The 26,082-nt window shown below is 37.3% G+C and overlaps 1 protein-coding gene across 1 annotated transcript in view; it reads right to left on the minus strand.

The window, feature by feature from the left end:
* ubash3ba (ubiquitin associated and SH3 domain containing Ba) overlaps positions 1-26,082 on the minus strand; it is a 48,616-nt gene that overhangs the window by 21,283 nt on the left and 1,251 nt on the right. The gene's annotated exons all lie outside the window — the stretch shown is intronic.

A 26,082-nucleotide genomic window follows, 5' to 3' on the forward strand; every position in this document is an offset into this window, starting at 1 on the left:
GAGTCACCTCTATTCGGTTGTGGATTCTGCAGTTTGCTGGCAGAGACTGAGCCATGTATTTCAGCCAGAAGGTAAGAGCCACATTTTAAACAGAAACACAAGATCAGATTGTAAATGAACTTGTAATGCTCAACTTATTTAATACTGAGATGTAGCCTTATGGTTTACACTTTTATTTACTTATATATACATATTGTACTTTTGTTTATTTTGTTATTTATTTTATGCCTTTTAAGAAAATGCAATAAAAATACCACAATAATTTTGAAGGTCTGTTAGTATTTCTATTCTAAATGTATCATATTATGATGCAAAAACAACAATACATACTATATTGCAAAATTTGTGTATCGATATACCCCTAAAAATTGCCTACACACACACACACACACACACACACACACACACACACACACAATTTCCTAGCCTAGCCCTAGACATAATCCTCACTCTAACCTCAGTAACCAAAAACAAATGTATTTGCCCTTTCAGTTTTAAAAAAATGTAACATTACAAAGTCTGGAACATTTCGTTGGTGCAGACAGCTTCTCTAATTTTCAGTGTCCTGAAAAAATACAAAAACATACCTACACTACCACACACCGCACCCCCCAGGGTGTGCTGCACCATGAGACAGCTCATAGAACACCATAGTTTAAGACAGACAGTCTCTCTCTCTCTCTCTCTCTCTCTCTCTCTCTCTCATACACCTTCCCCCTGAAGCCCTGCCTGAACCCATAATTGTAGGGAAACGGGCATAAAAATATGAATTCTGCTTGAGCAAGTGAATGTAAAAACGTACAGTCTAATTGCCTGTAATATTCTCCTGTGAAAGATAATTGTACACGTCTGTAAAGTATAATTGCACATAATCCAATGTAAGGTTTTGCTAAAGGCCCTATGCCATTTTTTCACCCGCAAGCTGACATTGAGAGGGCTTTTTCCCTTCTCACTCAGTGCGAGAATGAACTGATGAAATTACAGCCTCAATCTAATTAGTGTCTTTTTATAAAAGCCCTAAAATCACACAGTCTCACCAGCACCCTGGAGAGACAGAGAGATGTGCTTGGTTAAGGACTACATAATGGGATTAGTGCACAACTACATAACCCATAAAGCTCCATAAGCCTATGCCCAACAAAATCTATTTAAGTTTTTCAATTCACATAACCCCCCCCCCAAAAAGTTATTTTTTTTTTAACTTTAACTAACCAAGACATGTTCATCGTCCAAAGTTTACTTCCTTAATTTTGCACTGATATGCTAACAAGTAACAAAAACTTACAGCTGCCAGATCAGCATCACGCAAACTGAATATAGCCACTAACCAAAAATACAAAACAAATACAAGTATTTCCAAAATGGTAACTTCACAGGAGAAGGCAAAACATTCTGTACTTCAATGTGAGAGATGTCTTCTTATCCTTTATGAAACGTTTGCACAATGTTAAGGGCTTAAAAAGTGCAGAAAAATACTTTTTTTTGGACAGCGAAAATAATATCTATCTAATAGCGACTAGTAATTAACAAAACATTCTTTGCATAACTACCTGGTCGACTATTAAAACACTACTTGAAATCCACAAACTCATTTTGCGTCGCAACACAACATTTCTCCAAGTTAAAACTAGAGACGCCACCGATCAAATACCAGAAAGGAAAAAAGGCAAAAAAATTAATCTGATCCAATCATGCAACAAATCTAGCCTGAAACAGACACAAAACACAGTCACATTATGTCCCATTAGGTCATGTTGGCTGGGTATTTCTTCCTGTGGGGCAGCAGTGTGTTCGAGTACATTGAGAATGACAGCCTACCTTTATATGAAGCCCTTCAATTAAAAACAACTCATTTTGAAGCTTAAAAGTTTTTGAAGACGAAATACCGGATCTGTATCAACTGATGTTACATTTTTTTAATATCAGTATTACAAAAGAAAAAAAAAAATGGTATCGTGCCACCTCTAGTTATACCTGAATCTATGGAATGGCAGTGATGTTAGGCTATCATTGCAACTGTCCAAGTGTTTGGCAGGCTGACAACATGGCCAAGAAGAACTTACTTTGATACCAACCACAGACCACTGTTTTTGCATATGACGTGGATAGCTGCCAATATGGCGCTACAGCAGAAACAGGCTGTGTGAAACCAATGGCTCTGAGAAATGCTTCAAGCGAAATTAAATAATGTTTAAAAAAAAAAAAGACTTCTGTGAACATCAAACTTTTGCAGTACAGCGAGTATTTCTTGCCCTAAAAGACTCCTTGTTATCATGAAGTGCAAAGATTGTGACTAGCTAGCATTTAGCTTGATAAACGGTTACATTTTCAGTGCAGACTATTGTTAATTTTTTGAGGAGTTCTTTCTGATTTTCTGTTTTTTTTTTAAACAAAGAAAAAGAATCCAGGTGTTTAAAGCTGTAATTTAAATTATAAATAAATAAAAAAAATAAATAAATAAATGCTTGCCAATTTTACCAATTTGTTCGAGAACTTGACCACAAAGTTGTTTGAAAAGTCCATCCCTAATATATTAATCATCAAACATTTAACTTGTTTATGAGGTTTGCGATGCTGGAAGACTTTGTTAATTACAAAAATGAACAAAACTGCAACACACGGCAAAAAAACAACTGAAGCAGCCATGTTAGAGCCTGTTTTTTTTAGCTATGTGACGCATGTACATGGCGGGGGGTGGGGGGGTGCTATTATCACTTTAGAGCGCTGAGCTACCACTGAACTACCACTTTAAAGTGCCGAGGTGGAGAGGGAAAACAGCACGTCCTAGAACACATACCAAAACAAAACCACACCCAATCCTCTGAACTACACTACCCAGAATTCCACCTCCAAGCACTGCATTGAGCAGTAACAGAAATTTTATCCCCCTCTAAGGGACTGACCCTGGATCAGCTGCTGCTGATGCTTCTACTGGTTCAATACTTCTCAGAGAGGTTCATGATGATCCAGGTTGGTAATATGATCTTTAATGGCAATAGAAAAGAAGGAAGGCCAGATCTGAAAACCATCCTCTACAAAGCTCTGCTAAATGTGGAGCTGAAGGCACTCAGACAAGTCTGGGAGGAGCCGAGAGATGCAAACTATGCAAAGAACAAAGGACAGGAAACCTTTTGTGATCAGAAGAATTCACCGCCTTCCTTCAAAATGTCTTTCACTCACATTTACCACAAGCGAACTAGTAAACTGGAATGTACAGAACACAACAAAATGTCTATGCAAACACATTCACACCTGCTAATTCAGCATCCTCTCAGTCAATGAAGCAAACAGACCAATTATTGAGGCTGACACAAAGAATAGGGCTAAAAATAATAGTAAACACAACATATAATGTAATAAATTGCAATGAGATTTTGAGAAGCAATAAATTATGAAATTATTATTATTATGAATTATGATTTATGTGCAAGTAAACCAAGTTTGTTGTTTCCAGTTTCAATGATCAACAATAGATAACAGCAATCAACAACAGATAACGGCAATGACAATATCCTACATATGCAGCATGCATTTTCCTGCTTCTTGATCAAAAAGAGCGTCACGGTACCCTCCTCTCATTTAGGCAAAAAGTAAAATAAAAAGGGCAAAACAAATACATACAGGGCTGAATACCAAATGTCTTTTATAGTACCAAATGAAATCCTTCAATACTACAAAGTAATGAAAATAGTGTCATTCTTAATGGCCTAAACTCATTGTGTTAAGTGCTTAGTGGCTTAAACCCAAACTGAACGACTTAGATTAATTTCTTATTTAAGAAATAAATACTTTTGTTTAATAATTTAACAGAAAGTACTGAGAGTATTGTTCAGGAACATGTATTAAATTCAAGGTATTAAAAATCTTTGAACAATAACCAGTCCTACTTCTAGCTACCTGCTACACAAGTGTGAGCATATTTTTGTGCATTCTAATAAAACCGTCAGCATTCCCTGAACAGCTTTATCTAAATGTGGCATAGAAAAACAAAAAGACAAGTAATTCCTTATAAAGCTCCTTATGGTGATGCACATTTCTTGTGACAGTAGCCACTGATAGACACACTTTACACAGCACTTGACTCTGAACAGTCTTCTTGTTTAAAGTATTGCACGTTAGCAGTTAAAGATGGAGCAGTGTACACAAGCTTTGTTACGGTAAGACTGGTGGTGAGTGGACAACACCACCGCCCTGCATACAGAGAACAGGGATCAATTTAGTGCAAAGTGTCAGTAATCTGCCATTGTACACTGAACACAGTGAGTGCTGTAACTGAGAAACTAAGAACTATTCAGTGAACGTGTGAATGCACATGATCCTCATATTGGCTTTGTTTGGGCCTCTGTTCATGGGCAGGGCTGTGTAGGCCTCCAGTACACAGAGCTCTGTGTGTGTGTTCCTTGAGGTCAGAGTTCGAGCGGAGAGCTCGATGGCTCTATATTTAGTCAGAGAGGACAGCCAGCACACCCACTCGCCCTCAGGCCCTGTACACCACACTGTAACAGTGCATGCTGGGATGGGAAAGCCCCCGATACACAGCCATATGGCTGTTCGTGTATACACATGCACGAAAACACATGTTGAACGAACACCCAGCGTCACAGATACACAAATAAGCACGTATACACACACAGGCACTGATGATGAATGCATGTATGGTTAGTATAAGAAACACTGAAACTAATACATAAACATGCTTTTACACAGATATACACAGTACAAGTATAGTACATACACAGGCCATATGGTCAGCTTAGACATGCATTGCACCCACATATTAACACATGCTCACGCTCATTTCTCAAGGATAGATGCTTGTATCACACCAGGCCTCTCCTATCTTAGACTCCACTTTTACTTTTGAAAATAACCCAAGAAGTATTTTGGCAATGATAATCAATGCTAACGCTCAAAAAGTACTGCAGTTGATTCACCGCCTAGCATCAGTGTGTTTTTACACCGCAACTGACTCATCACAAAGACTTTCCCCTTACACAGAAACTGAGATATTTCCTCAACGCAAATATCACACCTTATCTAGAGTACCCATCACGTGCCTTTGACTCACCGAATATGACGATATACTACAGTTCGAATGCTTGTAATTCCTTGTTATACGTCATTAGTTTTATACTGAAGTAACATATGAAAATTATACATTACATTAAAGTAAACATATAACCGTAAGCATTATAAAACAGACATGAAACTAACCACAAAAAGGTAATTCTAGGGTATTTTAGGGATTAATATTTATTACAGAACAATTACCATACCATAATTGGCCATTTACAATCTTTTAGAGGCATATACACTTCTGACAGCACACATGAATGATATTATTTACTAATGTGGTGAGGTTTCTCTGTGCTGTAAATGCAGTAAGTCACTCAAGGCTGTGTTACAGGGATTTCACCATGCTTTGCATTGTGCAAAACCACGGTAATGCAGTACGCCTTGTGGCTAATTGCCCTACTTTCACAAGACAGGTAAACAAAAGTAGTAAATAAAAACAACACGCCCAGATAAAAAAAAAAAGCATGATTCAGAAAGTTTGGTGGACATAATCACAGTTACTGTAGATCATAAAAACTGTCCAACCAGAACCTTTACTTGTATAACCGGTTTACATCCTTTGGCTCAATGTTAGTGTGAATGCTAAGTGAACCAGAACTAAAATTATTTTTTTTGTTTTGGTCTGGACCAAGGGGACCAAACTACAACTATAAAGGCATTCTTAAACCCCAAAAAAGATAAATAATGGTTTAAAATAATAAATGAATAAAATTTTTGTATAACTGCACTTTTCTTTAAATTAAACACAATTGATTATACAACTTAAAAAATAAATGGTGCATATTTCAATAGCGCAGTAAATAATGCAGCCATGCTTTAAATTAGTTGATTGACGGTGTTAAAGCAAAACATAAGGTTTAATAAAAAGCAGAGGTATAACAAGACATCGTGACATATCACAATGCAAAGCTGTGACAACGTGCACTGCGGAGATGTGACAATGCATCATGGAGAGCAGACACTGTATTAATCATACTATCTAATGCAATGCATCGTTTGAACACTACTACTCCAACACTCCTTGCCTCCCAGCTGTAGTGCTGCTAGTAAGTTGTGCAACATCATGACCACAGTCATTATTCTTCTTAATTTTGTGCAAATATCATAAAAATACTGAACTGGAAATTCTGTATCATGAATCAAATCAGGAGCTGAATGTATTGTTACATCCCTAGTAGTTAATATAATATCTGCTAATTAGAATAAAAAGGAAATATAATATCTATTATATTGTACATTGTTGCTTTTAAAATGGTGCATTCTAATCCTACTGAAAACCATGAAAATTTTGACCACTAGTCTCATGACAGATCATTTTCACATCATCCCCTCCCTATTAGTCAATATGGAAAAACAGAATATACTCTTATTAGGGTTATGGCCATGGAATTAATGAGTAATAAGAAGCTCCATATTGACAGCTCCTAATAAGGGGATTTACAGAGTAGCTTCACAAAGCTCCTGTATGTGTGTGTGTGTGTGTGTGTGTGTGTGTGTGTGTGTGTGTGTGTGGCCTTGAGGAAGAAGGAAAGAGTGAGAGAGACTATACATCACTTTTAGATGCTGAGAACACAGCCTCACACCCAGAACCCACCACCCACACACACACCAAGGAAATATTTCCACTATGTGCGCACACACACACACTTATCAGACACATCTCCTCTATAAGCACGTACACCATAAAAAAAAAAGAACACAAACATAAGACACAAATGTAAATGCATATTTGTACTCATGCACATCTGCTCTCACACACTTATCAGTGACATCTCTGCTACAAGCACACACATATACTGTAAATACATCAAACGCATACCTACACAGGGGCAAATACACATGCACACTCACACACACACACACACACACACACACACACACACACACACACACAGAGCATCTTACTAGGGTTGTTACAGTGTCACAACTGCATGGTTAGTCACGGTGTATGATCAGACGGTTACGTCACCACTGACTTCTCTGAAATGCATTTCCATCTCATTCATGAGTAGGAAATGGTGATATGGAACAACCTTTTATCACAATACATAAAGGCATTTTGATTAGGGATGTGCACGGGTACTCGAATACTCTGTTAACTGCTCAAGGCATCAGTATACCAACAGTGAAGTCACAATTTGGGTAATATACTCGTTACGTTTCATCACAGGAAGATGACTGTGGGTGAGCTGTCAAGGGCATGATTGAAGACGAAGCTGAGATGAAGTGAGATGGAGCGTGGCTTTACTGCTAGCCAACTAGGCTAACTAGTCTAGCTGAGGTCCAGTGACAGTGGAAATATACTCCTCTGAAAAAGTATTAAACTGGCACATCGTTCAGTGAAGAGAAACATAGCGTAAGACGATGAGTTCTCATCAGCATCTAGTGTTGTACCAAATAGCTGTAGTTTTAGCTCATATTTGAAGTGGCAGCCTCTGTTACTCATCCAACACAAGAACAACCAATTTTCCTTAACCTTTTTTCAAAGAATAAAACATCTACAATTGTTACTTTTCTTAAACCTGTGGTTCCCATACATGGTTTTCAGTCCATCTGGACACATGCTAAGAGTCACTCTGAACTCTAGAGTAGCTCTAGTGTGTTTTGCTGTGTGCAGGAGATTAAGATTTCACATTGCCGGTAGATGCCACATAGCTAGTTAATAATACTACACACATGGCTACCAAACACATGAAAAATTTAACTGGCCACAAATAAACCAAACAGCCAACCATCTGAAAGCTCTTTTGCAACTCGGCTACTTTTTATGTGTCTTTTAGCATAGTCAGTCAATAGTCAGGTAATATTGATACACAAAAGTTAACAGAGTTGTTGCCAGCCAGCCATTTTTCCTTTTAGCTAAGCACCTTCACACACCCGGTTTTGGCTTGTAAATACAACAGTATATCATTGAGCTGGGGGATTTTATGGAAAAATCATTCTCAAAAATATGTAACAGAGTTATAGCTATACGTTTTCTCGGCAGACATCCACAATTCCCCCAAATGAACCCCATGAGAACCATCGCCTCAGTGAACAAAAAGATGGTCTACAAATATCTCAGAAAAAACAATACATAAAAATGACGTTACTAATTACAGGATCAATTTAACCCCTTAACATCTCAGGCTTATTACATACTTAGGCCTATTATTCAGTAACTACACTGACTACAATACAAACTGGCTTTGAGTTATTCTTGGGTTATAGAAGTGTGTAGTAAAACTTTGGGTCCAGGCCATTTAAGGGGTTCAAATCTTTTACATTTTGTTCATTTTATACACAGGGATGTACAATGGTATGTTACACTTGAACACCTCACCTCACCATAAAAAAAAAAAAAAAATTATCAATGGAGAGGATGAAGAAATTGTTTAAAACTAATGTTCAAGGGTAATGGCAATGTAATACGCTACATATGCAAGTGGAGATTATTCATATTTCATAATCAATTCTTCTTTAATTTCACAGGGGAATTTACATCATTGAGATGTAAACAAAGTCACTCAGAGTGGTTTGATGTGAAATGGTGCACATACAGAGTTCTTTACAACGTAGGGATGCAATGCTTACAAAGCAAATCTGGCCATTTTATTTACTATCCAAAAAGACCTGTGAGCCTGCACATTCTGGGTTTCTGTATGTGATATCGATAACAGTAAAATACAGGTAATTCCATAAAGATACGTTTTCTCTTGGACCTGTTTTGCCTTACACCTCTCTGCCCTGATCAGATTTATAGGAAATACGTTTCAGGTCAAATAGAGATTTAAATGAAATATGTTTCAGGTCAAATACTTAGGTATCTTAGGTAACACATTAATAATATTTCATATAATAACCTTATGTGATGTAGCTTTTAAAGGCATTAAACTCTTAAGACATCTGGTTTCGATCACCACTATTTCGAACAATTCTGACTGGTAAGATTCTCTAGAATGGAGCATTTTACATGAAACCACTATGACTGACTTTGTTTACATCTTAATTAATTATGCTGACATTTTGTAAAATCAGTGGAATTTGCCTTTAATCTCATGCATTTTTAAATGGTTTAAATGGTTGATTAATACAGTGATATGGTGAAACCATTACATTTTTGACAAGGTCATCATCCCATGAAAACGTCACACCATAACATCTCTACATCCTAAACAAAGATAGACTGTCTGCATCGGACTACAGAAAACACCAATCATAACCTTGTACATATATCTGAATTTACTTCAACACGTAAACAGTCTCATCAGAGACTCCCTCAACCTGTGTGTGTGTGTGTGTGTGTGTTTATTGTGTTACAGGCTCTCTCCCCCTCCCTTCCTCTCCAGTCAGAACTCCATGCAGGAACTCAATGATTTATTTATAAACTGTATTTCCTGCCCTGCAGTTGGGAGGGAAAAGGCTGGACTTGAGTGTGTACGTGTGTGTGTGTGTTTCACTTAGAGATACACAGATGCGGCTAAACAGCACTTGTTCTGAGCTGCCTGCAGTTGTGGTTATATCACCATTTTAAAGAACGGGGGTTCCTTTCTCCACAGTTGACCACACAAGTGTGTGTGTGTGTGTGTGTGTGAACATATATATATATATATGTGTGTGTGTGTGTACGTGTGTGTACATGTCATGTGGTTCACTTTAGTCTGTCCAAACTCTGTCACTTTTTGAGAAACTTGCTTCCTGTTTATTGCAAAACATATTAGTGGGCACACACACACACCCCCCAAATTATTCTGCAATGCTCTGCTAAACTACTGTGAGAAATGTAACTAGTAAAAAATATTTAATGTGTGTGTGTGTGTGTGTGCGCGCATGTGCGTTGAAGCTACTTTAGCTAGAGAGCCTGGCCACATTACGAAAAAGAACTGCAGAAACATCATTTCTCCTTTTGTTACTATAGTATGGTATATTATTATAGTAGGTTATAACAGTATAATCTAATTCTTGTGCCTCTGAATAATATTCTCCTAGTTATAGTAATCTATAAATACTTATTTGGTACCTTACAGCTAATAGTAATGCGCGGCACTTCATAATTGTCTAAGATTCTTTAAGCAATCCGATAGAAACTGCTGTAGTGTTCTGTTGCACTATAGTTCTTTTTTTTTACTGTGCAAAAGTTTTAAGCACCTAAGATTATTTCTACAATCTAATAATGTTGAAAAAGCTGTGTAATTGAGCAGTAAGCATTTACTTACTCAGAAAAACACTAATATTAGAATAAATATAAATAAAATTTATACAAAATGTTCGCTTAACTTCTCCTTGTGTCAGTCTACTATTAATTGTAGTTAATATCTGGTTCGGCAATCCTTAATTAAATTAAAAATGAAATAAAAGGCTAAAAATCTGTTTGAGGAGACTAAGAAGTGGTTAGATCTTGCATACAGAACAATAATCTGGGGGGTCTGGTTCATACACACACACACACACACACACACACACATACATTATATATATATATATAATAATAATAATAATAATAATATTATATATAATATATATAATGTTCAATTAACAAAAGATTCAAGTAACAAAAAAAGTACCAAAAAAAAATATGTTTGCTCATGTATGTAAAGTAAGGCCCAGTGGTTTATTACTGAGAAGCTCTGTGATTGTGCATGTGTGCATTTCACACAGGAATAACACACCCTTCTGCATTCTTAATTCTCCTCTGAGCTCAATCTCCATTTTCCTCCACCTCTTGTGCACACACACATACACACACATACACACACACACACACACACACACACACACACGTTCTTTTCACTCTCCGTCCCTCTCCTCACTTGCCCTCACTCGCCCACAAAGCCAGTGTGTGCCATCTCTGATTGTTCAGTTCCAGCTCGCGCGTGGCTCAGCACCAGCTAGCATTGTGCGCTAATTGCTAGCTTCTGACAATAAGTCTGTCTCTGTCCCACACACTAGCTGCGAAGTAGATACCTCTCTCTCCCTCACTTTCTCACTCTGTTCATTCATACAATCAGTCAATCTCTCTTTTATAAATCCTCCATTTATTTCATAACATTTCAAGAAAACAGATGCTCTCCATGAGAAGGTGTGAACGTGTAGGTTTATTTTAAAGTTTTTAATTTTCACTGTAACTTTTCAATTGGTCAGCACTGAGTTTTCTTAAAGTTTTTGTTTAGTTTTGTTAAAGTTACCATGAAGCAGAAACCATAACGAATTTCCGAGTGAAACATGGTATCAGGGATGCAAGCTCCTTCAGGGTTTTCGTTTGATGATAGATGTGGGTGCTGGCAGGGAGATAAAACATATTATCCACTCCTTTAAAGCTGACACAAAAATATGCCTCTTTCTGCTGGCTGGTTATTCTTGAAAGTTTATAAGTTAAATGTACAATGTAATGGTGCAAAATCTTTGAGTACTTGGAGCAAGCACAAACTTATTCCACCTCCTGTTGGATTTTCATCGGATTCCCTCGGATCGGAGCCTGCGTCGTTAAACAAATGCTAATTTTCACATGCAAAAAAGAACCATGAAGCATCACAAATGATTATAGCAGACCGTGACTGTGTGACGGTTAAAGCATCTTATCATCAGCCTGTAACACAAAGAGGCACTGCTGAATGCAGCTCAAGTAGAAAACCATCGAAAACTATTGGAAACAAACCATTCTTAAATCAGTTAACCACATTTAAAGTAAGGTTTTCATTCTCAAAGAGCTGGATCTTATCCCTCTTTTCCTCAATGGTTCATAAAAACTAAACTCTTGCAGGAAACTCTTTCCTGCATTACATATCTCCATTAAAACGTAACATCAGCAAATTACAATGAAGAAAAAAAAAAAAAACAGAATTGAAAGAGTAAAAGATTCAAAGCTTTTGACTCTTAGAGCTGGAATGCTGCCCCAATTTCCTGATGCACAGGAGTCAAAAAATAGATGTGGTTTTATTATAGGGATTAACAATATAACATACTGAACTGTATTGCAGCTAATTGCATTGTATCATAATTAGAATGTCAGCTAGTAGCTCCTGTAAACGTGGCTTGAGTACACTGAGACACTAGCTTTATATAACAGATAGTTTCATTTTGCTTATATTGTGCTGCCTCGACCGCAGACTCGAACCTGTCAATACAGAATGTAAATCGAGTGCAACCCATTACATAACAGAATATGTAATTAATTACATAATTACTTTTAAATAGTACAACAGAAATCAACAACTCTAGACTTCCTATCCCCTAGAGGACTCATACATCACATTGAACAGATGCACAGCACATCAATATGTACTCTTCTTGTATAAAGGTGAACATGCTAGGCCAAGCTGTTTCCATTTCCTTTGAAGACTTTTACTGAAACAACTGTGACTACCTACACAGGGAAAATGACTCATGGAGATGGAATATTCAATAATAATTATTGGAAAAGAAAAATTAAACATACACAATGCTCCGAGACACACAGAAAGCGGCCCGAATGAGACAGAACGAAACACGAGACAGAGAGACAAAGACAGGTGTGAGCTGGTCAAATCCTCAGGCATCAACAAAACCCCACTTGCTGTGACCAGCTTATTCCATCACAGCTTTCGGGCCTGCGTCTGCAGCACAGACTGGGTTTTGTTCTACCCCGATTTCTCAGCAGAAAAGGGCAATGCACTGAACATCCGTTTTAGTCACTGCTACACCTCACAAACTAATCAGAAACGCTCATACTTCCCATAGTTTTAAACAGATTCACCACTATTCACTTACACTCTTCATAATAAGAAAAAGAAAAGAGTCCTACATGGTTCTTGGCTTGAATATGCAGTTCTCAGAAAACCCTTTAACTGGTATAGAAACTTCACGTTATGTAGAGGTTCTTTAAAGTCTGAAAGGTCATACTCACAACTCATTTACAAACATAGTCCTTTAAAGAAAGCATTCATTGAAAGGTTCAGTGAAGTTAGGTCAGAAAACAGCCAATAGGTGACTTATTTCCAGCAGTCAGGAGAAGCTGAATTAGGCAGTAACTTTTGAGGATTAGGCAGAAAAGAATGAACTCGATCGAATCCTGTAACAAATCTGGCCTGACACAGCTGACATACTCATATTATGTGATGTGATTTTGTTCACTGTGTATTTCTCCATGCATTTTATCCCATTGTTGTGATATTAGCAGTACAGGGTTTGAGCGGTTTCAGCATGAAAGCATACTTTTAGAACATGGCTGCCCAAACTAAGGCCCACAGGCCAAAAATGAGGCCCGCCAGAACCCCACCCCCTCATCCAGTCGGAGAACAAGCATATTTTTGTTCTATATATAACCTTTGTTCTATATATAAATTCTTATTTAGCTTTTAAATCATCATTTTGTAATATTTTAATATCACAACCTGACCTAAAACCTACCTACCCTCTTTATTTGTACACAGTTTTGTCTTTGTTATTTTAGATGCTCTTCTTAAGTGAAGTAATTCAAAAAGAACCCATTTTAAAGCTTAGTAGTTAAAAAAAAATAATATAAAGTAAATAAAAGAAATAAAAAGGTTCAGGTATCAGCCAATCCCTACTTAAAGAGTTGACTAGTAATCTTAAATCATTTAAGATTACTGTAACTATGACTATAAAAATGCATTTTATATCTGTAAAAATGGACAAAAGTATGATGCACAGCTAAAACAGAGAAACCACATGAGCAAGTCTATTTGAGATTACTTGATAATTAAGGCAGTTGTCACGATTTAGGCATGCAGAATGCTAATAAGTAGGTATATGGTTCCATTATTCCATTACAGCTACATTAGCTTCGTAGCTCCAGTGCAAAACTTAAGAAGCAAACTTTGAACATCAAGCATGTTTTGGCTAATTAACTACATTTGGTGTAAGAGGAAAATAGTGTATGCTTGTTTTTTCACCAAGCCATCGTTTTAACTACACCTAAATCACCTGTCTGAGTTCTGTGTCATCCTCTTGTAAGAGCATTTTAAGGATGACTTCTGTCTCTACGTATTACCATCATCACATAAAAGATTAATCAACAACTGTAGTTGCTACTTCCCTTTCTATGCTGGACACTTAGGTTTACCTCCTTATAATGAACGAGAATAGCTTCCCCGCTGCACCAATCCTGAAATTTGTTGCTTCTATTGCTTCTGCAAATCTAAAAATAACCACCTGCACGAGACCCTACAGCCATCTGTGACCCTGGCGACAGACACCCGTAACCCTGACGACAGCCGACTGTTGCCAGGTAGTTGAGAGAGCTGTCAAAGGCTGCTGTTGCCGTGACATGCTGTCCTAAATTATTCCCCCAGCCATTTAAGAAGTTTTTATCCCTCATTTTTTATTCATTTTGCTTCCATGATTTATTAATCACCAGTTTATTCAAAGGAGATGGAAAAGGAAGAGCTCCTGGCTCCTGGCTCTATGAATTTTTCCCTTACAAAAGGAAAATGGAACATAAATTTCTACATTTATTTTCTTTTCCCGTATCTGTTTAATCACTCTGGGAAACCAAACCAGGAGGCCAATATATTATCTAGAACAGACTGTGATAAATACTGAGATTTATGTGAATTTAAGTTAAAACAACCAGTAAGGTGGTCATGTAAATTCATATGAGGTCCATCTATATATCACAGTAATGTAATCACAGAGATGAAAAATAAGTGGAATGGAAAAGTAAATGATATTAATTTAGAGTTAGAATAGAGATGCCTTTGTAACTTCCAGAAATTGCCCCAGTCACTGTATTCAGAGACACAGAAATGTATATATATTAGGGCTCAAGCTATCAGGGGTGTGCATATGTAATCATGTACTCTGTTACCCGAAGTCGAACACAGATACGGCTATTTAGATAACGGAAAGTCAGAGGAATTTTTTTCCTAAAGGTGTCAGTTTAGTCCAACTGTTACACTGGTAGCCACAAATAAACAAAATTAACAAGACGTACAACTAGTGCTAAACACGCTAGCGTTAGCACGTTTAGCTGGATGGCTTTCCAGTCTGTTTCATCTGAAGTAGTCTGCTTTGTTTTTCAAGGCAGTGGACATAAAGAAACGGCCAGTCTTCTGGGGTTAGCTTTAGCTTAACATGGACACCTGAGCAATGAGGTCTGGCTGAGGAGCCGAGAGACTCGGTCAGCAATGATTCTTGATGAAAAAGTGATGGAACAAGCTACAATGACAAACCACTGACATAAATACGTTTATTTAAAACTGTGTATTTTGCTTTGTATATATTGTTTTATATATTTATTTATATATGTTTAAAGCAAAAAAACAAAACAAAACAAAACAAAAAAAAAAAGTACACATCCTCTACAGAGAACACACTTCTGCACATTTCAATGTACAATTACTCTTTATGTGTTATATTTCATATATTGTGAATATGTAAATATATTTAAGAGACCCGCTACATGATGCAAAATAGAACTGAGGATGAGTCAGAAGACAAACAGGAGGAGAGGCTGTACGGGAGAACGACTAAAAACCGGTTCCATTAAAGGGGAATGGGAGAAGCTACTAAAAAGCATGTTAGCATGTACACAAAAAAAGAAAACTTTTTAGTTCCAAAAATTTTAGTAAAGAACTTTGAAGGGCTTTCAAAAATATATAAAAACAACAACTATTATTATTATTATTATTTATTAGTAAAGTCGCCATACTAGCAGTAGTAATAATCTTTTTATTACTATTGTAATTATTGTTAATTATTGTACCTAATATGAGCTAAATTTTTGATATCATTTATACAGTGATCTTCCAAATAGTAAGAAATACTGTGATAGAAATTTGAGCTCATATAGCGAGCATATCACCTGTTCCCAATTACAAATAAAATGCCATAATTTAACATCACCCAAAACTCCCCATCTGTTTAAGACAATACGTAGCACTGTAAAAGAACTCACAGCACCCATGACGTAAATCTTTTATTTTTCAGCATCATTTGAATACAGCAGCTGCCTGTTACTTCACCTCAAAATTTGATGAGGGGACCAACAGAAATGGGCCAAAACACTGACTTACATTAAACGTAAAGAATCGTTTTGCCTTCTCCTGTAAATTTAACATGTTGGAAATACTTGCCTTTTTTGGACAGTGATGATATGGTAACTTCAAATATGTATGCGCGCGTGCATGTGTGTGTGTGTGTGTGTATGTGTGTCTCCTCTCCCCCACGTCTCTATGTCTCAGTACTCAGCACATATGGGTTCCTTTAGCATGGCTTTCTTTATGTCCCAGCAGCCTCAGTGCTCTTGAAAGGTCACAAACCACTTCCTGAAACAGGCCACTTCCTCTCGGCGGACAAACTTTGTGCTACAAGCGTACAGAGAGCCTGCAAGCGTAGGAGGACTGACTCTCTGTCTGTGTGTGTGTGTGTGTGTGTGTGTGCACATGTACATCGACACAAAAAATCATGTTCTTTCCTTTTTCAGCAACATACAGTCACTACATGCAATCATAATTCTGCATGTATATACATGTATATTAAAAAAATAAAAAATGCATGCAGATTCATTGCAAACAAACATCAAAATGCATTTCTAAGGCATTTCATCATAATTTCACCACAAATACGTGGAACTTCAGGCGCAAACTACGCATTTTATCTTTACTGATGGGTAACTGTGGTAAAGCTTGAAGATTTTTTTTCCACAGACGAACTAAAGAGATGCAAGATCAACCACAATCTGTTTCTCAAAAGAATCCCTAAACTACAGTATCAGCCTGGGTGCAGCGCAAAAGAAAAACACAAGGACTCTTAGGAAGGGCTTAGCGTCGCAAGATTCATCTCTCTTACTTCTCCCAAGCGTCTGACATGCAAAACCATTAAACGCATAAAAACGGTAGCACCAGCAACAACCAACAAACAACAACAACAAAGGGGTAAATCTATGAATTAACAATAAGAAATGACTTTCAGTGAAAGCTCCACTGTTGAGCGAAGTCAGCCAAACTCAACTGCTCACAAATGACGCATCAGGCAAAGTTGTATTTCCTTTATAGAAGTGCAATGTCACACTTTTATAACCATCACAGCTCTGCATCAAAAAAGCAACTGAAAAAGAAATTAAGTGCAATGAAGACAGCCTTTCAAACTGAAGAAACACCCAAAAAGTCTATTCCAGTAAAAGCAAGTGACCTGATGCAATTTCTCTACTACAAGAAAAAGTCCAAAGAATCAAAGTGCTTAAACATTTGCTATTAAATGTATTTATATAGGAAATTTGAGGGTGATTGAATCAACATCTAAATAACTGGAGCTGAAGTTCTTTTTCAAAATACAAAATACAAGTTAAACAAATCAAATATACTTAAACTACCAAAACCTAAAGCCAATAAGCTAATGGCTTCTCCCATTTCTTTCATCACCCTAATAGGATGCCTACTCTTTTTGGTGATAGCACTGGTGTTAAGAAGGTAAAAAAAAACAGTAGAACAAAAAAATTAGCAGCGAGCAGAGGAATACATTTGACAACATCTTTTATTACTCAAAGCCAAGTGAGATTGGTAGTTTTCGCGCTGGATGAGCAACGGAGGCTGCCTCTTCAGATGTGAGCTAGAGCTACAGCTTATAGTGATACAACACTGGATGCTGCCGAGGACTAATTCTCTTACACAAGGTCTTTTCTCTTCAGTGTTGATGTACTGACATATTAGTTCATCAGAGAAATATATATACACAGTTTCTGGACCTAGCTAACATCAGCTAGAGTAGTTAGCCTAGTTAGCAATACAGCAGCGCTGCATCTGCCTTCTTAATAACGTCCTTAACAGCACATCCTTATCAACGCACTCACACTCAGTCATTCGTGTTTCGGAGAGGTAAAGTGTAAAATACATAATTACTCACAAACACAAGCAAAACTGTAACATTTGACTGCCCTGATATAACATAAAAGCAGCATTTCACTGAACTGTTGATTTGCATATTTTACCAACTTCCTGTGCTAAAACGAGTACCTAATTAGTGATTTCAGCATCTGAACTGGCACATTAAATGATTAACAGAATACTCAAGTACTTCTGCACATCCCTAATATGTTCATAAACTCACTATAACCTGGTTTTAGATAAAAATAGACGAGCCAATCAATAGTTGTATAAAGTACAAAATGAATTCGTTTAACTGTTACTTTATTTTACATCAACTGAAAAAGCCAGCTGACCTTCACATAGAATGGACAATTCATGATAAATGGTCAAAACAGAAATGGTCCAAAATTTCTTTGAAAAGTTAAAATTTCAGAAAAATGACAATGTTCTATATCTTTAAGTGGTTTCAGTGACATCATTAGTGAACTTGTTGCCGCTTACATTTGCAATATACTGCCTTATATATTGTCCAGCTAGGTTTGCCCACTTCCCTGCACTCTTCCTCTGAAACTAATCGTTCATGTGATAGAGACCCACACAATGCAGTTGTTGTGTCGTCCTTAAGGGCTTGCAGAGTCATGGCCGAGTCATCGCTGGCTGCTTCCAAATAAGACCACCAGCTATCTGTGGACTTCTTTGTAGAATGACCAAATTATTTTGTGGGAAGTTACACAGTAAATCAGTGTGATCAGCAATAAGTCCAACTCAGCGACAGATTTTTTTTTACTCATACTGTTGGGTAACATATCCTGTATTATACTTACAAAAATTGTTACTGATCGCAATTTTAAGGGGCTGAAAATTCTGCTCAGAACAATTTAATATGGCCAAAAATAAAACACTGACAGTTTTAATTAAACAGGTCACTGAGTGATACGACTGTCAAATACAGTTGTCAGTTCTTAATGGTCTAATTCTCTGAACAAAAATAACAGCAGGGACTCACAAAGTCTTAAATAATTCAGATGTTCCAACACAGCTTTCCCAGAATTCTTAGCAAGTTTTGTTTCTGTTAATTAGGTGTTATTTTGCTTATTTATTTTTTTAATCCATATTCTCAATATCTATAGTTGTATGCAAAAGTTTGAGTGTCCATGGACAAATTACACGTTTTGTTGATTTTCTAAGTGAAAATGTGTTTCTGCAAATTTCAGGGCACAATTTCTATTTATTTGCTGGGTTTAATACACTGGGAAAAAGTCACATATAAAATGTGCCATAACTTTTGCACAGGTCTAAATTTATCAGTCTTAGTTTATTTTTTTCCTCTAATACATTAAATTCTGCAAATAAACAGTATTCTACAGTAAAACGTGCAGAAGTCTGTTCTCTACTTAGAAAATCAGCAAATCATGTCATTTGACCAGGGACACCCAAATTTTTGCATACAAACGCCTGTTATAACACATTATCTTCCTGTTGTTTGTGTTTGAATGCTTTTCACAAGGTTTGTGTACTTCAACCACAGTAGTGTTTTTGGCGGTTTACTTCACAAAAGGCAATGTCTGTTATATACAGCAGGCTCGAGTCTGAGATCACTTTGGATGTTTTTCATTTAAACCTGAAAATAAAGTTTTAGCATTTAGAGAAATGTGCCTTGAGTGCCATTAAAGCAAAAGAAGGATACACTGTTTCAAGTACTGAGAAATTCTGAAATAAAGATTAATCATTAAGCATTAACCACTCATACATCTGCTATGAGTCTGATATCTTAACAGGTATCTATGTCAAGCCCTAATACATAGCAACCTATATGTAATTATAACTTTTGAAGCCATAAACTGAACCCTAACCTTAACCAGTTTTGGCCTTTCAGTGGAAAAATATTAAAACATGCATCCTTTGTAGGTTAACCCTGTTTTTCTCAACTTCGTTGCCCTCAGAGTGTACAAAACCAAATACATGTACTAAAATACTTTAGAATAACTTCTGAAGGCTGAGGCTGCAAAGAAGTCTTGCCTGAACTGAAGCACGTTTCAGACCATACAGACAAAGCAGAGACATTAACGTCTTTAAATGTAACTCAGGAGCAGCTCGGAGTTCATTCATCCTTCCTGAAAAAAAGAACAGCTTTTCAATAGAATCACCCAGAGTAGTCAGTGAACTGAAATGCTCCCACTGCGAGGCTTACTCACACTCTCCCTGAACTCTTCAACGATCTTGTTCGTTTGCCGCTCTCTTCAAACGGAAAACTTGTGCAACTCCTGGCCTTGTGTTTGCATCAGGGCTGAAACTGGAAGGAGTCCTTGAGTGGCCAGGACACAGGAACCCTCAGTGTTTCCACTGTATGTGCAGCCTATGCACACTTGGTTATTACAGGATGGCAGAAAATAGAACATCAAAGTGCTTGGAAGATGACATGTATGTATATATATATATATGTGTGTGTGTGTGTGTGTGTGTGTGTGTGTGTGTGTGTATATATAAATAAATAAATCACAACGGACAACATGCACCAGCCAAGCACTAGTGTCACAAAAGGTTATGAAAAAGTTATGGAAAACTGAGTACATGTTTTTTCTCAGATATAATTTATTATGATGGCAATAACGGTTATATTACTCTTATATGGTTAAAGACTGTACTCATACTGAGCTGCTGAGGGACACTAGGTCAGTACCAATGACCAAACCCCAATTCTACCTTATTGCTTCACAAGACTCTACACTTATAGGCCTGGTAAACAGCTATACTAGGTAAATGATGGCAGCTATGCTTAATATTGCTACATAAAACAGTTCACATACAGGCCTTGTAAACAGATATACTTGGTAAATATATCTTGTGAACAGATATAATAAACTATACTACAAACATGGTTCTTCAATGGGTCTTTAGTAAAGAAAATGGTTCCATACAGAACCATAAACACTCAAAGAACCCTTTGCATGATTGAAGAGTTCTTTGCATGATGAAAGCGTTCTTCAGATTGATAAACAATGTGCATGAATGTCCTATAGATGGTTCTATGTAGAATCTTTTTGAAAATGGTTCTATATAGCATCCAAAAGGATTCTTTCATTGTTACAAGCTTGACACCGTAACGATAGAAGAACTCTTTTGGGTGCTACATAGAACCATTTCCAAAAAGGTTCTATTATACAGAATCAACTACAGCATATTGTCCATCAGTCTGAAGAGCCCTTTCATAATGCAAAGGGTTTTTTGAGTGTTCATGGTTCTATATATAGAACTATTTTCTTTACTAAAGAACCCTTGAAGCACCATCTTTTTTTAAGAGTATTGGGAAATGATGTCAGCTATGCTACATATTGCTGCATAAAACAGTCAACCAATAAGCATTATAAACATCTATACGAGGTAAACGATGGTCGCTATGACCAAGAAGATGACATTTAAACTAGGCCTAATTTATGATGCATGACTAGCAGAGCTGCAAGAGATCATATTAGCATCAGCAAATATAGACCAGATGCTAATCTAGCTGATCAAGGACGCTGCTAAAAATGTAAAAGTGGTATATTTCAGCACCTCTGTGTCAAGTGGAAAAAGATGTGCTAAACATCAGATACACTGTTAAAACCCATGATGAGAGAACATTCGAAAATGTTTATTGGAAAATTGAGGTCTTTATGGAGTTGACTGACACACAAAACAGTCAGGTTCCAGATATCAGCTTGTACTAAATAATGCAAACAGAGTAAAGCAAAAAAGTTGGCCAGAACATGTTATGTCGCCAAAAAAAGTTTAGAATAAAATACAGACCAGCACCCCAAAGACTTTGTTTTTCGTTAAGTCTAGCTGTGTGTGTGAGAAGCAGAGAGAAAGAGTTCAACAGAATGACCGTTAAAACTAAAACTCTGAGCTTTAATATAAAGCAAAAAAGTAAAAAATAAAAAAGATAAAAAAATGGAAAAACGGGACTCAATGCAAACTTAAGAGGCCTTTAGATGTCATGACACCAGAATGGTAGTCCAAACCAATACTAGTGAAATGATTCTTGATACCAGAGTTGATACCACAACAGAAACCAAACTCCCTTCAGACAGACACTCTTTTAGCAAAAAAACACAAACAGCGTAATGACATCGAGCCTTCAAGCACTTTTAAAAGTTCACAGCAGCTTTTATTATTCACTTATTCAAGTAAACAACAAAGTTTCAGTGAGAAGCACATTTTGATGCCATTGTCACAACTTTGACTTGGTACTACCGTTACTGTAGAAAAGCAGAACTGATGTTTTCTTTCCTTTCAAATCAATTTGGCACCAAAAAATATGGCTACCATTTTAAAGCCAACATTTAGAATATTTATGGTATTATGTACATATATGGCACAGATTGATGGTGCAACGCTTAAAAACAGAGGCCCTAAAGTGGTTGCAGATTAAAAATGACACTGTTTCATACACAGTCTTTCTCTGTAAACTCATAAGTGAAGTATGAATTCTTTTCAAGAGTGTGTGAGAAACAGATGAGAGAAATCTAATCACGGGTGTGATCTATAACCCTAAGCTGATTAACGCGGTCAGGTCTTTTGGACGGATGTCAGACGTAACTTTTTCCATCTTCGTCTTTGAAGACATTTACCTTTTTTTTACTTTTTGTGAAATACAGTCTAAGATTTCACAGGTCAGTTGCTAAACTTGCGGTCATCATCTCATCTCCTCAACCAGTTCCCACCGCCTTTTCTCTTTGGCCCTCCAGCATTTCTTGGTTTCGAAAGCACATTAAGATTTCAAAGTTGATTTAGAAATATCACCCACGACCGTTTTTGACTTAACTGAACTTGTACAGAAGGAGACAATGTTTTTAAATTTATCTTGCTTGGAATTTTGCATTTATCCGCCAATTTTTTAACATAATTTATTATTATTTTTTTATTCAAAAAAAAAACACATGGCTAATAAAGAAAACAGAATTGACTTGTGCACCACTGCTTTCTGACTGGGAGCTTTCAAACTGAATTAATTTCACTGGAATAATTCATAATGCTGACTTGTTCATTCTGATCCTCAATATAGGAGCTAACAGCCAATAATAGGTGCAATAAACCAGCATGCCATAGCAAACATGACAGGTTTCAATGAAGCCTTTCACAGAAAGGGGGTGGTTAAACAAGTAGGATACATTAATGATGAATTTGTTTACCCTGCATGACATTACAGTGCAATGACTGTGTAAAACAACATTGTTTAACGTATGAGTGATGAGTGGCCGTTACTGCAATACCATTGTAAGAATAATGTAATAACAGGTGATAATTAGCTGCACTTTGCCTACAGGTTTGTAGAAACCGCTCGTCTGAAATCAAGGCTATTAATAGGGAGTTCAGCTCCCTTTGCTGGTAACAGCCTCTACTCAAACTAGATGTTGGAATACTGCTGTGAGGATTTGACTGCATTCAGCCACAAGAGCATTAGTGAGGTCAGGTCGTGATGTGTGATGTCGGATGATTAGTTTTAGATTAAAAACTCCATTCCAACTCATCCCAAAGGTATTGAATGACGCTCTATCACCCCAGAGAACACAATCCCACTGCTTCACAGCTCAATGCAGGGGGACTTTACGCCCCTCTAGCTGATGTTCAGCACTGGGCATGGTGACCTTAGGTTTGAGTGTGGCTGCGCATCCTATTCTACTTCAAATGGTTTTCTGTGCAGATTCTGACTGTGTGTGAACATTTTAACACCAACGTGAGCAAAGACTCCACCTTAATGTAACTCAGTGCACTAATTAGAAGGGCTGTCCATACTGGACCCCAATATGCAACTGCTTTGAGTCAACAGGTTTTCAAGTACAGGAAAACGTGTTGAAATTATCTCTGGTAAATAACCATATGCTACAGATGCAGCAAAGATAGAGCTTGGGTCAAAAAATGCTAGTGTATTCCTTTAAGTTTGGATGGAACAGCCTACAGATTACATACATCTATGCAGGGGTAGACAAATCTAAAAACTGCATAGATCATTAAGCCCACCAAGATAAGAATCTTATGGCCAAAATTAAGAATTACCTTCCAGGATAACAGAACATGCTTATGGTATATGCTCTGCATTCACTATTAACAAACATGCTTCAGTACCAAAAAACAGTCAGGTGTTGATGAAAAAGGGAATATTTATTAAAAACTTAACTGCCATTATGGTGACAACGGTGGTCGTCACTGCTGAGCTAGTCAGTCCTGACATCATCCACCCTAGCACCATTAGGTACTGTTTAGCTACTACAGCGATAGCCTCTCAGCGTAATGCCAGCTTTAACATCCTATTTGAGACCTTATTTCAAAGAGCGATGTTAGCAAACTTTAGCCAATGGAACAGCTGGGTGGACCAGCTTAGTAGATCAGCTTAGCAGGGGCGAAAACCAGTGTCACCACACCATCATGAAACGGTGGGTGATATATTATAATTAGTGGTCAAAGTGGGAAATATTGTCTCTGGGCAACTGGTAGCATCTACTTCTATCTATCTAGGTGTTTACCTCATGTGGAATGGCTGGCCATACAGAGACCTGGCCTGGCATTCATCCTCTCCCTGTGGATGTTTAATTTCAGCTCAATCTCTTATACAAATACCTGAAAACGACTCCCTAAAGCTATTCACACTTCCTCCAAGAAGTAGCCTCAGTTGAGGAACTGAAAAAATGTGTATATAGTAGCTTTCAAGACTATACAAACTCACTTAACACAGAAAAACACAGAACTATGTACAAATTTAGGATGACAAACGAACACTGAAAATCTGACTGCATATCGCTGCATACGGACAACCACTGAGACAAGGTTAACCGTGCTTTCAAATAGGATGGCCTACCTAATGTGGTGTTTTAATTTGAGTCAACAGCACACCTTTTATACTTAAGTAGGCCAACAAACGCCTGCAACGGAACTATGTAACCATATCTTGCATCTCACCACACACACACAACTCTAAACTAAACAACAGGAAAAAAAGCCTCAGGAATCATCTTCCCCTGTCGACCTCCTGACTTCGTGGGATTATAATCTAAACGTTAACATTTGGCCAGCACAATCTCAATCTGTGACCAGAAACACAAGACAGATTCCACACAGATTACGCCCATGGAGGGATTATACCAAGCTAAAGGTAACACAACTGTACGTGTGCATGTCCTCACTGACAGTAGCATAATGGTGCCTTCATGGTCAACTGAAGATACCAGCGTTCTCCAGCTTTACATGTCATCATGAAGACAGAGCGACGAGTGTGCGTTATATTCAAGTTCTGCTTCCTGGACTTACACCGAGATGCTTTTAATGACGCATCTAGTAGAAGCAGTAACAAATGGGCAACCCCATCAGACACAGCTCCAAGCAGCAACTTCCTGAACACTGATTTTCTCAACTTGATGGAAGGCAGACTGAATTCAGATTAACAGATTATACAAATCAAAAGTCAGAGTTTATCAATTTTGAGTTTAGCAAAAATAAAAAGGCTTTGTTTTCAAAAGATACCAGCAGACCGACACATCAACAACAACAGCCCTGTGAACCCAGGTAATACAAAAGATAAAGGCAGTTCCAGGATGTGAAAACTTCAAAACGTAACCGCACAGTACCAAAGGGGATGTACACAAAGGCTGTTATGGAGTTTCAAACCAGATATGCATTAGAACGACCTCTTAACTCAATACAGGAGCTAACACAGTAGTGCACTGAGATACAGCTACACCTTCAACCAACACTAAGTTTTTCCTCTCATATACCCACTGTCTTCCATTCATTTGACTCATTAATACCCAACAACCTTCAGTTTCTATGCCGACAGATGTTGGACGTTCTAAAAAATTCCACTGCAGGTTTTTTAACTCTTAATGTCCTTTGGTAGTTACTTCTACTCCAGGCATTATTTCATTGATGTAAAAACTTGAGGATGATTTTTCCACAACCAACCTCCTCTCATCAAACGCCTTCGGATAATACAGTAGGCCATCACAGGCGTTTGCATTTACCTCAAGGAAAGACTTAATCGTCCTCTGTGGTCTAGATGTGAGTAACCTAAAGTTGAAGTTGTACATTATTGACTAATAATAGTACTAACTCATCTCCCTCTTATGGAAGCGCATTCCCACTAGACTGAGAAGGGGAGAAAAAAGCCTGATTTTTTTTTTCCTCTCTTGTAATCAATTATTATTTTCTTAATAATGTTGGAATAATGACTTACGTCCACCAAAAGAAATAA

The sequence above is a fragment of the Colossoma macropomum genome, unplaced genomic scaffold (genome assembly GCF_904425465.1).
Source record: "Colossoma macropomum unplaced genomic scaffold, Colossoma_macropomum, whole genome shotgun sequence".
Lineage (NCBI taxonomy): Eukaryota > Metazoa > Chordata > Actinopteri > Characiformes > Serrasalmidae > Colossoma > Colossoma macropomum.